The sequence below is a fragment of the Siphateles boraxobius genome, unplaced genomic scaffold (genome assembly GCF_051911475.1).
Source record: "Siphateles boraxobius isolate OS27281-9 unplaced genomic scaffold, OSU_SipBor_1 12, whole genome shotgun sequence".
NCBI classification, from domain to species: Eukaryota; Metazoa; Chordata; class Actinopteri; order Cypriniformes; family Leuciscidae; genus Siphateles; species Siphateles boraxobius.
Window position 1 is genome coordinate 30,527,532 of NW_027508722.1, and position 16,255 is coordinate 30,543,786.

Sequence of the window (16,255 nt, forward strand, 5' to 3'; positions counted from 1 at the left end):
CCTCACCCCTCCCTTCCACTGCTACCATTGGAGCCTCCGGTGTTATCTGCTGGTCCATCTGTAATGGGTGGGCCAGCGGTTCCACTCGGGGCTCCCCTGGGGGACAGGATGTCGATTGCAGCATCGGAGGGTGAGCTGATGTCTGGAGATGACGACTCGGCTGCGTTGTCTCCCTCCGGGAGTTCAATGTTGCCCGAGCCGGATCCAGAGTTATCAGCTATGCTGAAACGGGCCGCCGAGGCTGTCGGGCTCGAGTGGAACCCTCCACCGTGTCCTGTTCAGTCTCGGTTGGATGATTGGTATCTCGGGGCGGGCCGTGCTGGTTCTCAGCCCGCCGCCCCAGTGCCCTTCTTTCCCGAAGTGCATGAAGAGCTTACTTGGTCGTGGACGGCACCTTTTACTGCTGAAAACGACTTGAGTAGTTCTTCCTCCCTCACTACCCTTGTCGGAGGAGCGGTGAAGGGTTATGAGGCTATCCCTCCAGTGGAGCGGTCTGTTGCGACTCTTTTATGTCCAACGGCCGCTGCGTCCTGGGTGGGGGATCCTTGTTTCCCCTCGCGGGCCTGTGAGTTCGCGTCAGGATTGGCGGTCAGAGCTTACAGAGCTTGCGGGCAAGCCGCTTCCTCTTTGCATGCCTTGGCGTTGTTGCAGGTCTACCAGGCCAAGACACTCATGGACATGCACGAGGGTAGTTTGGACCGGGCACTCGTGAGTGAGCTCCGCACCGCCACTGACCTCGCCCTCCGGGGTACGAGTGTCGCGGCGTGTGCGGTCGGTCTAGCGATGTCCACTTTGGTGGTCCAGGAACGCCATCGTTGGCTCAGCCTGGTTGAGATGGCGGATGCGGACAAGGTTCGGTTCCTGGACTCCCCAATTTCCCAGGTTGGGTTGTTCGGCGACGTGGCGGAGAGCTGCGCCCAACAGTTCTCTGCCACCCAGGTTCGGACGGAGGCTCCCCGACACACCCTATCCCGGCGGCCCGCTGTTGCCTTCACCCTGCCGCCGGAGATAGTCCCTCCGCCCGTTCGTCGCCGAGGGCGCCCCCCTGCCGCTGCCTCCGGTTCCGCGGGGTCTCCGCAACAGCCTTCACCCAGGCCCCAGCGTAGAACCAGCAGCAGGCAGGCCGCCCAGTCTGTCTCAGTCACCGCCCAGCCAGGGGGCGAGTGTCAGAAACGTTCCTGAGACAGGCCACCCAGGGATGGGGGGACTAGCTCTTCAGATGGTTACCGTTCCACCATTGGTTCTCCGGAGTCCAGTGGTACCCCAATTGTCAGAAGAGCGAATTTCTCCGTCCCTGGGTCCCAAGAGGGCGAGGCTGGCGGCTTGCGACCCTGTGGAACAGCCTTGCTCCCCCCAGCCCCCTCTTGTTCGCCAGCCCGCAACACGAGGCGGTCGAGGACCCGGTCATCCGCCTTCTCTCCCGTCCTCGGTTGCCCCGTGGAGACAGGTAAGTGCAGCACGGCTCACTCAGACCCCGCTTCGGGCCGCCCACGGGCCTTCCGAGCCGGGTCCCTGCCCTCCACCGCGCTGCCCCACCCCGGGTATGCCTGTGTTACCCTTGGTCCCCCTGGTTCGGTTCGTCGAGGCCTGGAAAGTGCTCTCCAACCCGTCCGGCTGGCTCCTCCGTACCATCAGGCTCGGCTACACGATTCAGTTCCGCCGGAGTCCGCCCAGGTACAGTGGCATTCGCCACACTTCAGTGTCGAGCGAATCTGCTCCTGTCATGCGCGCGGAGATCGCGGTCCTGCTGGCGAAGGACGCGATAGAGCCGGTGTCGGTAGCCGATATGAAGGCCGGCTTTTACAGCCCGTACTTCATTATACCCAAGAAAGGGGGTGGGTTACGACCAATCCTGGACCTGCGAGTCCTGAATCGGGCCCTTCACAAGCTCCCGTTCAGAATGCTGACGCAGAAACGCATCTTCCACTGTGTCCGTCCCCAGGATTGGTTTGCAGCGATCGACCTGAAGGACACGTACTTTCATGTCTCCATCCTGCCGCGACACAGGCCATTCCTGCGTTTCGCGTTCGAGGGTCAGGCGTATCAGTACAAAGTCTTACCCTTCGGGCTGGCCCTGTCACCCCGTGTCTTTACGAAAGTTACGGAGGCAGCCCTCGCTCCCATGAGAGAGCAGGGCGTTCGCGTTCTCAACTATCTCGACGACTGGCTGATACTAGCTCAGTCTCGGGAGCTGTTATGCGAACACAGGGATTTGCTGCTCCAGCACATCAGCCAGCTGGGTCTTCAGGTCAACTGGGAGAAGAGCAAACTCGCCCCTGTGCAGAGGATCTCTTTTCTCGGTTTGGAGCTGGACTCGGTCCAACACACGGCGCGCCTCACAGAGGATCGCGCCCGGTCGGTGCTGAACTGCCTGAATTTTATCAAGGGCAGAACAGTGGTTTTTCTGAAACAGTTTCAGAGGCTCCTGGGGCATATGGCAGCCGCAGCCGCTGTTACGCCGCTCGGCCTGCTTCATATGAGACCACTCCAGCACTGGCTTCGCGACCGAGTCCCGAGGTGGGCGTGGCGGAGAGGCACGCTCCCTGTGAGAATCACCGCGGCCTGCCTCCAAACCTTCAGCCCGTGGTCGGACCTTTCGTTTCTCCGGGCCGGCGTGTCCCTAGAACAAGTGTCCAGGCATGCTGTGGTCTTCACAGATGCCTCCAACACTGGCTGGGGGGCCACGTACAACGGGCATGCAGTAGCTGGCACCTGGACGGGGTCCCACCTGCATTGGCACATCAACTGCCTCGAGTTGTTAGCAGTACTCCTTGCTTTGAGACGCCTCAGGACGACGCTGCTCGGCAAGCACGTACTGGTCCGGACGGACAGCACTGCGGCCGTTGCGTACATCAACCGCCAAGGTGGTCTACGTTCCCGCCGCATGTCACAACTCGCCCGCCACCTCCTCCTATGGGGTCAGAAGCATCTGAGGTCGCTTCGTGCCGTTCACATCCCTGGCCTGCTCAATCGTGCCGCCGACGAGCTCTCACGACAGATTGTGGCCTCGGGAGAATGGGGGCTCCATCCCCAGGCGGTCCAGCTGATATGGGACCACTTCGGGGCCGCACAGATAGATCTGTTTGCCTCTCCGGACTCGTCCCATTGCCAGTTGTTTTATTCCCTCGAAACGGATGCACTGGCTCACAGCTGGCCCCGGGGCCTCCGCAAGTATGCGTTTCCCCCAGTGAGCCTTATTGCACAACTACTGTGCAAAGTCAGGGAGGAAGAGGAGCAGGTTTTGCTAGTTGCCCCTTATTGGCCCAACCGAACCTGGTTCCCCGAACTTTTTCTCCTCTCGACAGCTCCTCCCTGGCCTATTCCTCTGAGAGAGGACCTACTCTCTCAGGGACGGGGCACCATATGGCACCCGCGTCCAGACTATTGGAGACTCCATGTGTGGTCCCTGGACAGGACGCGGAGGTTTTAGGTAGTCTACCACAGGCAGTTGTAGATACCATCACGTCAGCGAGAGCCCCCTCTACGAGGCTTGCTTACTCCCTGAAGTGGAAACTGTTCGTTGAGTGGTGTGCTTCTCAAGGAGAAGACCCCCGAAGGTGTTCGGTCATTTCCGTGCTTTCTTTCCTGCAAGAGGCTTTGGAGCGTCGGCTGTCCCCCTCCACCCTCAAAGTGTATGTCGCCGCTATTGCCGCACATCACGATGCAGTAGACGGGAAATCCCTGGGGAAGCATGACTTGATCGTCAGGTTCCTGAGGGGAGCGAGGAGGTTGAATCCGCCTCGCCCCCCCTCCATACCCTCTTGGGACTTATCTCTGGTGCTAACCGCACTGCAGAGACCGCCCTTCGAGCCTTTGCAGGTAGCAGAGTTAAAAATTCTGTCCCAAAAGACAGTTCTCCTACTTGCTTTGGCCTCCATCAAGAGGGTAGGGGACCTGCACGCATTTTCGGTCAGCGAATCGTGCCTGGAATTCGGGCCGGCTAACTCTCACGTTATCCTGAGACCCCGGCCTGGATATGTGCCCAAGGTTCCTACCACCCCCTTTCGGGACCAGGTGGTGAACCTGCAAGCGCTGCCCCCGGAGGAGGCAGACCCAGCCCTGGCTTTTCTCTGCCCCGTTCGCGCCCTGCGCTTGTACGTGGACAGAACGCAAAGCTTTAGGACCTCAGAGCAGCTCTTCGTCTGTTATGGAGGACAGCGGAAGGGAAAGGCTGTCTCCAAGCAGAGGTTGGCCCACTGGATAGTGGATGCCATCATCTTGGCGTATGAGTCCCAAGGTGAACCCTGTCCCCCCGGACTGCGAGCTCACTCCACAAGGAGTGTTGCCGCTTCTTGGGCGTTGGCGCAGGGTGCCTCGCTGACAGATGTCTGTAGAGCTGCGGGCTGGGCGACACCTAATACGTTTGCTAGATTCTATAGCCTACGTGTCGAGCCGGTTGCTTCCCGTGTGCTCTCTTCTCATAGAAGCCAGTAACACCGTGAGCCCCGGTTCAGTGTCGGCTTGCTGCGCCATTCCCCTCTTACGGACCGGATACGTGCGCCATTTCGCTCCGGTGGAATTCCCTTGTCCGGAACCTGTTGAGCTCCTCCGTACCCCCCCCAACGTCGGACGTGGCGGAACGTCTGGTGTTAGGCCTACCACTCGTATGCAGTGTGGAACCTGTGTTAGGCTGGGTCCATATGTTGCGGTCCCTACGGCGACCCCATATGTGTATTCTTCCACGATACGGCTCCCCAAGGTGAGCCCGTGTCTTTCCCTTGGCAGAGTCCTGCCGTCACTGTAAATTGGTGTGTCTCCCCCCTCGCTAGGCTGGAGCCCCCCCAGTGACATTCCATATGTTATACTGCCCGGCTCTCCGCCCAGTTCATATGTGTATTTCCCCCCCCCCTTTCGGGTTGGTTGGGCTCCGCAGCGTCCCTTCCTTCCAATGTTGGGCACGCTTTCCCAGTGTTACCAAGTCTAACTGAGTGGGTCTTGTGGAACAGCAGCGACTTCCTGGCCTAAGCCCTGTCCTTTTCCGCTAGAACGTCGGGAGGATCAGAAGGCTTTTGTCTAGGCACTGGAAGGTGGCAGCGTTAGTGGCGTGTTCAATGGTTGATCCCATTTCAGTCGCGTCGACTACGTCCGACGTTATCGACTGAAAGGAAACGTCCTGGTTGCGTATGCAACCCACCGTTCCCTGAAGGAGGGAACGGAGGACGTAGTCCCCTTGCCACTACCGCTGGACCACCGCTGACTCCGAGTTACGCTCGGCTCCTCAGCGAAAAGCAAATGGTGCGTGCATCCACTTCCGTATTTATACCCGCGCTGCGGGGCGGAGTGTGAGATGCAAATCTCGCACGCCAATGTGTATTGGCTCGTTCAATAATACTCGAAGACGATAGGCTCCCAAGCGTGATCCCATTTCAGTCGCGTCGACTACGTCCTCCGTTCCCTCCTTCAGGGAACGGTGGGTTGCATACGCAACCAGGACGTTACTTTACTTAAAGCAGACAAAGACCACTTATAAATATTAAGGCTTCATCATAAAGCTTTTTAGATGTTTAAAAGAAGACTTTGTTTTTGTCAAATTACTTTAAGCAGTGAAAGATACTATGATAGAATGTAGTATTATCATACTACATTCTATCATAGTATCTTTTACTATCTTTTACTTTGTCTGTGCAGATCTTAAAACAATGTCAAGTTATGAGACTTGAGAAAGTAAAAGATTTAAAACTATGTGGTCTATAATTCATTATGGCTTAAGTCGATACAATGATATTCATTGTATGTGACAAATCACTGTTAATAAATAAAAGTATTATTACTGTTGTTACGTTTATTCATGAGATGATACAAAACATTATATATGCATCTATTATAATGAATTAAGAATACCCTTATGATACATTGTGAATGCAGGCTTCATCTGGTGTTATAATGCATTTTACTCTTAAAAGTTATTAGCACAAATAGGTTAGTATTATAATGTATTGTAACAGTTGTTATGATTATTTATAATATGTTACAACATATTGTAATGTTGTTTATAAGGCATTATGCATGTTTTACAATGCATTAAGTATACCCTTATTATCCATTATAAATACAGACTTCATAGAAATTGTTACCAACACTTCTGCTGATACTGAGGTGGGATATGGGATAAGGTTAGGACTGGTGGTTTGGTTAGGACTGGATGGTTTAAAAGGGAAGGGGAACAGTGTAATTATAGCTGCAATTACAGAAATGAATTACAGATGCAGTTACATGCAGGTAATTATAAGAACATAACTAAAATGTAAAAAACATTTATGTACATAATAAGTGCATTGTATCCAATGATTGATTTAAATGTTAGTACATAGTAGTTAAAGACACCTAACATAGAGTGGTACCTTTTTTTGTTTTTTTGTTTACACAACACAGTTTTCAACTAAAAACAGAAAACATGTGTGTTTTGGCCACTCAATTACACGATAACAGCGTTTTGAGGGCCTGAAAATGCAAACTTTTGAAAACGGGTATCAAATTGCACGTTTTTGAAAACAATACCGTTATTGTCCCCGTGTAAACGACAAAGATGGGAATTTGTGAAAACGGTGGCGTTATTACGTGTTCGGTCTAGAGACGAGTAGCTTTTTTTTACAAAATGACCATGACAACTAATGGCCTGGCAGCATAATACAGCGCTTATAATCATTTCCACGGATCCATGTGAACGCTGATCGTTTTGACAACGCTGTCATCTGTATGCAAAAGATGCAAAGGAAAAACTTTTCTATTTTTAGTACATAATTGTCATGTAAACATACCCTTAAACTATACCCTTCATAATTATTTTTTTTTTTATCAAAAAGTAAGACTGATTGGCCCTTGACTAACTGTGAGTTGGTCATACAAGTGCTTAATACACAGTCTTAACATAATGGCTATGTTTATGCAACTGGCCCCTTTTTAAGGACTTAACCAAAAACCCATTCAAAAAACCCATTGACTTTAGTACGATGGAACCGGAAAAATGTTGAAATGCTAACTCGTTTCCGGTAGGGTTGGGTACCGAACTCGAATTACGTCGGTACTACCGAGTACCGATGCACATTAAATCAATCGGTGCTAAATTTCATTACCTGAGAACACATCTTGGCGCAAGAGTAAGACTATTTAAATACGAATCCTGCATGTTCTGCGTGTCTTTGTGTGGCGCAGACGCCTGGTTTCATTTACCACACACACTAAAGCATACGTGACGCTCACAGTGTTTTTCAGCCTCTGCAGTCTCAATATATAAGAACATGAATGCATGAACTTCATTTCAAGAGCCGCTCTGAGAGTCACTGAAGGTCATCAGCATTTTACAGTTTCTTTTAAGAAAAACGATCGTTATATCATTAACACAAGGAAACTCAAAGGTCTTCACCACAACCCCTCAAAATAAAAGTTTGGTTTAACTTGATAATACACCTAAAGGATTATTAGGAACACCATACTAATACTGTGTTTGACCCCCTTTCGCCTTCAGAACTACCTTAATTCTACGTGGCATTGATTCAACAAGGTGCTGAAAGCATTCTTTAGAAATGTTGGCCCATTTGATAGGATAGCATCTTGCAGTTGATGGAGATTTGTGGGATGCACATCTAGGGCACGAAGCTCCCGTTCCACCACATCCCAAAGATGCTCTATTGGGTTGAGACCTGGTGACTGTGGGGGCCATTTTAGTACAGTGAACTCATTGTCATGTTAAAGAAACCAATTTGAAATGATTCGAGCTTTGTGACATGGTGCATTATCCTGCTGGAAGTAGCCATCAGAGGATGGGTACATGGTGGCCATAAAGGGATGGACATGGTCAGAAACAATGTTCAGGTAGGCCGTGGCATTTAAACAATGCGCAATTGGCACTAAGGGGCCTAAATTGTGCCAAGAAAACATCCCCCACACCATTACACCATCACCACCAGCCTGAACAGTGGTAACAAGGCATGATGGATCCATGTTCTCATTCTTTTTACGCCAAATTCTGACTCTACCATCTGAATGTCTCAACAGAAATCGAGACTCATCAGACCAGGCAACATTTTTCCAGTCTTCAACTGTCCAATTTTGGTGAGCTCTTGCAAATTGTAGCCTCTTTTTCCTATTTGTAGTGGAGATGAGTGGTACCCGGTGGGGTCTTCTGCTGTTGTAGCCCATCCGCCTAAAGGTTGTGCATGTTGTGGCTTCACAAATGCTTTGCTGCATACCTCGGTTGTAACGAGTGGTTATTTCAGTCAAAGTTGCTTCTATCAGCTTGAATCAGTCGGCCCATTCTCCTCTGACCTCTAGCATCATCAAGGCACACAGGACTGCCGAATACTGGATGTTTTTCCCTTTTCACACCATTCTTGGTAAACCCTAGAAATGGTTGTTCGTGAAAATCCCAGTAACTGAGCATATTGTGAAATGCTCAGACCGGCCCGTCTGGCACCAACAACCATGCTACGCTCAAAATTGCTTAAATCACCTTTCTTTCCCATTCTGACATTCAGTTCATATTCAATCATCACAGACAATGGCAGACAGCAAGAAAGGCAGCTCTGGCATAATGTCAATAATACTTCTACAAATGACATGCCTAAATTACCACAAAAAGGGACTGTTGGGTACCGACACCAAATTTCAGGTACCGGTACCAGTTAAAATGTGAACTGTACCCAACCCTAGTTTCCGGGGTTTGGCCTAAAAAAATGAGTCATCCCTGTAGCAATCTACTGAGCTCTCTTTTGCGTCTTATAGATGAGGTTATCATTTACTGTAAGGCTATTCAATGGGGAAATATGGATGCTGCGTTAATTGTGTTAAATATTTTTAACACGTTAAACATACAATATATATATATTAGGGGTGGCACGGTACATGAAAAAACATCCGAACCGTTCGGTTCCCTTGTCTCGGTTCGGTGTGTGTGTGCGTCGCACGGTTCGACGCATGCGCAATGTAACTTCGTGCCTGTGACCTCAGACAGTGTGTTTACTTTCGCGCGAAATAAGAGATGTGTGGACAATGGACATACATATGAGGCTTGTTCGACTTAAACCGGCGCTGCACAGACCAATCGATGAATAACATCAAAGTACCGCTAGAGCAATGGCTCCGTATGCTTTTCAATCACTCTCGCGGTACTTTGATGACATAAACCGATCAATCTGTGCAGCGCCGGAGATTGTTCAAGTCGAACAAGCCTACAGTAAAAGTGGAGTATGGAGTGCTGCAGGTCTCGTCACGTATAGAAATTTCAAGTGGGAGAAATAAGGAAGGCTGACCGGAGTTGGAGGATGCGCCAGCGTCGTATAAGTCCGGTGTGTGTGAACATTTTGGATTTCATGTTACCTATGATATTTAAATACAGTGACACCAAGTTTAGATAAGAACTCCAGTCATATGTTTCCAAATACTGCACTTTAATTTCAAGTGAAAAAAATGTATCCTCACTCTCAGGGAAAGAAGGATTGTTGATACTTTTTTTGTTTTGAGGTTGAACTTATGTTTCACTTTATGGTTATGCCTTTGCTATTGTTATAGCCTCATTATAGGCAATTATGTGTAACATATTTTGACTTATTTAAAAGATAGTGCTTTAAGAGTTTCTCTCTTTTTCTTTTAAAAGATAAACATTTTGTAAGAGCTACACTGACGTTGACAGTTTGATAAATGCAAGTTAATTTTAATCTGTGTGTTCTAAAAATGCACATAAGTCCCTGTAGAGATAGCAATACACATTCTCCTTTTTTGCCAAATAAACAAAAGCATTCCACAATGTCTTCTCTCTTGCTGAATCAAAATGTCACCTAGCTTTCCTCAGAGATGGTCTCAATAATGTGCTTAAAGTCAAGTCAAATTCAGTTTGTTCATGATCACATGAGATAATTTTTTTTTTAATACTGTATCCTGAATTGTGGATACATATGCTGAAGTACATTTCTGGAGTGTTAAAGATTAAAAGAAAAAATAACAACAAGAACCGTACAGAACCGAAAACCGTGACCCTAAAACCGTGATATGAACCGAACCGTGGGTTTTGTGAACCGTGCCACCCCTAATTTATATATATATATGAATGCCCCTGTTGTGAAATGCTTACCGGTCAGTCAGTAATTTGATTCTAACATGATGTTAATTGACAGCTTTAAATATAAGCAATCATACCTGTAATTTAACTGACCCTGAACAAAACTAATCAAATGCACAATCACATCCTGCTCTTGTGTTACCTGTCAGCCTTTCCCAGGGCTGAGACAGGTACCAGACAGAAAGAAAAAGAGAGGTAGCATGAGACGAGAAAACAAGATCAACAGTGAGTGTAAGAGAGAGTAGACAGTGGCTTGAGGGCATTATGCATTAAAGCGAACTAACACCAGGGGAAAGGCAGGTGAACGCGCCGGGGATGCGGAAGATGGTCTCTGTCCTTCTGGCACCCGACACCGGGAGAAGGACAGTTGGAGAAAGCTCCGGAGGTGGTGCTTGGAGAGGCTGCCAAACAACTTGACAGTTAACAGCTATCTGCCTGCGCTTTGGGGACCTGAGAAAGTGGGAAGGAGGTGGGGAAGATTCTATCTGCAAAATTGCAAGTGTGCAACACAATCTTTCTCGTTTCTCCAACAACAGAGGAACAGCAAGTGCACCAGGAGTGCACCACACAGACTAAAATGAATAGGGCCAAAAATAAATATTCTGTCGTCATTTACAGCATACATGCTGCCTTTGGGAAAGGGGATCTTAACATTCAAACAGAGTATTCACAGTTCTGCTCACCCTAATCTGCATTTCTGCCATGAGACTGATTGCCTTCACTGCCACCATATATTTGAGATTCAATAACTCCTTATTAGCAGGCAAAAATAAGATGTGTGGAAAGTTACGCATTCTTTTGCCTTATTTCGGGTGGAATTCTTCAAAATGAACCAAAATGAGACTAAATGAGACAAGATTGCCAGTCACACTCTTCAGGAAGAGTTCACCCAAAACTGATAATTATGTCATTACTTTATTATTTATTATAACATGCATTTATAAAAGTTATTATAAATCATAACGCTTTACTAACAGCATTTTACCCTAAAGTTTGGCTGAGGAGATTCTGGCTCCATCATTTATTAATACATTATCTCATAAATGAAATCTCTGATCTAATGCAATGGCATTCATACCTCTGTAAGTGTTTCTTAAGTGTCCCACTTTTTATTATATATTTCTCCATTTATCAATCTATTGTGAGCCCGTTCTCATCCTTTGGCGGCATATGTGACGCCATATGACAAAACGGCGAAATACTACGCACATGGCACCCTTTAGCGTGAATATAACACGCGAACCCAAGGTGTCATAAAGTTGACTGGCATCCTTTAGCGTGAATATGAGACGCAGACCCTACCCCACACCTAAACCTACCCATCACAGTGCGTGTTATATTGACGATAAAGGGTGCCATGTGCGTAGTATTTCGCCGTTTTGTCATATGGCGTCACATATGACGCCAAAGGATGAGAATGCGTTAGTTTTTCCTTAAGGTATGAGAGTCATTAGACTTCAATATTCGCATATTAATTTCTTTCCCCTAATAAGAGCATTAATAATTGGGTTTACTGGTGTGTGATGAACAATAGCAGATACCAGATTGGCTTTATATAATTGAAAGAGTAAGCAAATAAGGACAATGCATTAATTAAAAGAAAATACAACAACGGAGAGAAACAGACTCCCTCATTTCATTGTCATAATGACACATTCTAATTAAAGCTTCAATGGAGAGAGTGAGACACATATTCAGACCTTAGAATAGAAAGTGCTGTTGTTCCAACAAAGCAGAGACAAGAACAAACAGTAAACAATGACAATCACATTAAGATCTGAGCTTTGGGACAGTTAAATGGACAACACTAATGATTGAAGGAGAAATCCGAACTTTACACTGTAAAAACCGAGCATATTGTAGACATGGAATTTACTTTTATCCCCGTTGTTTAATTCACGGGACCAGACACCAGTTATTTGCCCAGAGATCTCTTATTTATTAATAAATATCAAGACATAGGAGAAAAAGACAATTTACTGGAGAGATGTTCTCATACCCAGCTTTCGCTGTTCCTCTGGACACAAAGGTTGGGTTTTATATGCTGCTTGACCAAAGAAATTACATTACCAGAAAAACACTTTTTTATGTTTAAAATAGAATGTATACCTCGCACTTACACTCGGCACAATCTTCTTTCTTCTCATTCCTCATATTGAATGCTGTACTACAGTCAACATACTGTATACCCTTTGCATCAGTGGAACAAATGTTACATTGTACACACTCCTGTATGGCCAAATATAGCTCATCCCATGTTTCTCCTCTGCACTCATGTACAGACCAATGTTCCCTCTAATTTTTTTTCTTGCTGAGCAAAACTTTTTTCTATTGGGCGGACATATTTCGCCACCTGAGCAAAAATATTCTTTATACCTGACCTGTACAGCATACGTAGGAACACAATGGTTTCAACATTCAGTTGTAACTTTTAACTTGAATGTGGCATTTCTATTTTATTTAACCCTTGATGTAACGTATTGGTATTAAATCATATTTTTGAAAAACAAGCAGTTAATTAAGAAGTCACTAAATGAAGCACATTTTAGGTTACCTGATATTTTTTTCACAGTGCTGTTAACTGTACAGTCTTTACCAAGAAATCCTATGAAAAATAATTTACAAAATCTTCTGCAGGACAGTTCAATTCTTTACAATAATAGAATATAGTATGAAAGAAAAGTAAGCTGTTACACTGAGATGGTTTGGGAAAAACAAAGTGTTTTTGTACAGTCAATTAATTGAGTACAGGAAGCATTAAACCATCAAAGTTAAATGATTGTTTATTTCTTATGAATTTCCAATATTTTTTTTAGCAGGGGGTTTCAAAGTTTTTAATGGCAATGAGCCCGTGAGATTCTTTATTTAGGCTTATAATATAATAAAATATAGGCCTAATATAATATAATATTAAAAAAACGAATTGAAGTATTTGAAGTGATATAATATATCAGTTTAAATGCTTCAATGTGTTTACATATTATATTATTATAATATATAACAAACTGAAGCATTTAAATAGATCGAATAGCTAAATATTTTCAAGAAAAGTGAATATGTGAACTCTTTTATAGTAATCTAACCATGCCTGAACCTTTTAATCTTTTCTGCGCGGCCGCGGCTTCAGAATTGCGCGGCCTCAGCATCAGAAGTGCACGGCCGCGCACGCGCGCAGCTTAGAGGGAACATTGGTACAGACACACCCTGACTTCACAAAATACATTAAATAAATGATTATGAATAATAATAAAGAATAATAAAAATAAAAATAACATTAAACTATAAAATTGTAGTCGTCGATATGCCGTTATAACATTTAAAAAGCTCATTTCAAACATCAAAGATCCACTTATAATGAGTGTTGGGGAAAGTTACGTTTAAAGTAATGCATTACAATATTGCATTACTTCCTAAAAAATTGCATTACCTGATTCGTTACCTGAAAAGTATTGTATTAAAGTATTGTATTACAATTGTATTGTATTTATTAATAACAAAAAAAAAACTTCTACTTTTAACAGATTGAATGGCCCATTTACACCAAAAGTTAAATAAATAAGTAGACTGAAGGAAATATAAATCCAAGCCTGTACAGTAGAGAAACAAACCTTTCAGCTGTGCTGCCATTCTGGATTGCAGAAAAACAGGACTCAGGAGAAGAAAGTTCAAAATTATTACTTCAGCAAATAAATAAATAAATAACAAATGTGCTGCTTATCTTGTCATTTTTGCTTATTCATATGTTTGTGTTGGATTATCGAAAGTTAGCAGCAAATATATTGGTAAATGAAGTGAGATTAAATACATAAAGTATATTTGTGTAATGTATCATTTAATTATTGAAGTTTTGTGTAATATTCTGAATTTGCATTTCCCTGCTTTTATTCATTTTGAGGAATACTGAATCTGTTTTTGTGCAAGTGAGATAAGTAAATTCATGCTCACATTTAGTCTAGAACTACAATAACCATCATGTTCACACAACGCACACAACATATTCACAGTAACCCATATTTTATTGTAAAATTAAAAGTTAAGTTTTACTTTACCCGTTGCTTAAAAAAGTATTCTGATTACATAACTCGCATCACTTGTAATGCATTAACCCCAAATATTTAGCACCAAATATTGTCATTCTGTCGTTTTTCAATACCATTTCCATTCCTACTTACAGCCGTAAAAATTAAACAGACCATTGCTTTATTACTAATGTATATTTAGTTGTTATATTGTTTTTTTGTTTTTTTAAAACTGATGCATTCTTCAATAAAAGCACCTTTTCAAAGTTTGCATTATATTGTGATAGACTCCACCAGGATTTCAACTACTGCATAGAGAGACGTGAAGCATATATTTCGAATAGTCACATCACTTGTGCATTGATCATGCTCTCTGATGACCTTTCACAGCAAAAATCAAACTCCCATATGTCACTCAGTCTCCCAATAAACAGGACAAACCTAATGTCACAACATGAAAGTGAAATTCTGAAGCATTGTGGGATGTTGAGACCATCACAAAGCAATATAATACATTGGCAAGCAAGCTTTTAAAATGTATTGGGTATTCATGTGGAGCAAAGACAAAAGGTTGAAGTCAGAGTTCATCTACACTGTGCAATAGGCTGCCATTATAATAATTACAATTAAAATATTCAACAATCCATGAACTGCACTTTTAATCAACCATAATCATCTTATAAAAAGGGCCGTTGGGAGTGGAAATTATTTCAGGGAGGTGCATAGCACGTTAGGGACGGTGCATTGTCATTGTCGCATGCCCTGATTCTGAATAATACAAACTCATATTCTTTTTAAAAGAGCATTTACATTGGGCAGATTGGCGAAACTTGCTATTTCAGTAGGGAATACATCCCGGTATTCACTGAGAAAGGTTAGTAGTATTACTGAAGAGAGACACAACATATAACATACCACTTAAGAGCTTTTTCTTTTTGTTTCTTTTTTGACAAATTAAAGGAAAGTTGTACGCCTGTGAATCATTTAACAAATGCTCTTTCACTAACACATGCATTTAGTACTCCAGTACTGATGCCAAAGTTCCAAGTGGCGGTATTGCTAAGAACCTCATGAAAAGGCTACACAAGCACAATTGTTCTTCCTGTATTGATGTATTTTATACTGAAATAGGAATTTCTAACAAGACATATTGAAGCATTATTATGTTCCTATGGCCTTGCATTTTCTTCTTATCTGTGATTAAATATTTTCTACTTTTTATCACTACTCAGGGCACATTCTTGAGAGAATTTTGGATACGTCCCTGAGTGTAAGGCAAGTCATCAATATTTTTTATTCAATTTCCTGGAAGAGAAAGACTTTATTTATGAGTCAAATTTAGGAGTACACTAGTATAATGATAGCCTAAAATCTAATAGGCATGGACTAAAAGCCACAAAGCCCTCCTATTTGAATTCAATGGAGTCTTTAATATCAGCATCTCAAATATATAAAGTACAGAGTGTGCTTTTAACGTGTCAGAGTTCCCTCAGCCGCTTCTTTTTAGGATGAGCAGGACATATCTGCAAAACTCCAGAGTCCTTATCTGGTCATACGGGTCAGCATTTAATGGGTGTTACAGTATTGATGAGTTCTTACTTTAATACGTAAGTTAAAAAGGAGCTGCTCATTATTAGCCATTGTCTTGTTAAACTTAATTCCATCCAAGAGTTCTTAGATAATTCAGATATTCTACCCAACTTCACAGTCCACATATAAGACAAATATCCATGGTCACTCACTTAAGATGAAAGCAAATCAAATTACTACAAATCTAATTACTAATCTGACGATCCTAAAAAGAACAAGCTTTTTTTAGCCTAGAGAATTATGAGGTTTTTGCAAAACCCAAGGACATCTCTAGGTCCTTTTTCACTCCAAATATAAAGAAATAAATGATTTTTAGGATTGCTAAGACTTTTTGCACTTTCATGGCAATTAAGCATTTATCATTATACCTCCTTAATTAAATCAATTCAGGGAGAAAGATCTTTGAATGTCATACTGCAAAAAATAAGCATTACTAAAAGTTATTTTATTTTATTTTGAAATGTGACATGGACATGTTTTCACGACACTCAAGCTTAAAGGCAATCTGAAAGTGATCACTAGGTGCGTTTCCATTACAGATTTGCGTAAAACTTTTGCGAATTTTTCTAAATGTTGACAAAAAACGATTGCG

At 44.0% G+C, this 16,255-nt stretch overlaps 1 protein-coding gene across 1 annotated transcript in view; it reads right to left on the reverse strand.

Moving 5' to 3' along the window:
* The window catches only part of csmd1b (CUB and Sushi multiple domains 1b), a 325,939-nt gene that overhangs the window by 180,802 nt on the left and 128,882 nt on the right, over window positions 1–16,255 (reverse strand). The window lies entirely within an intron of this gene.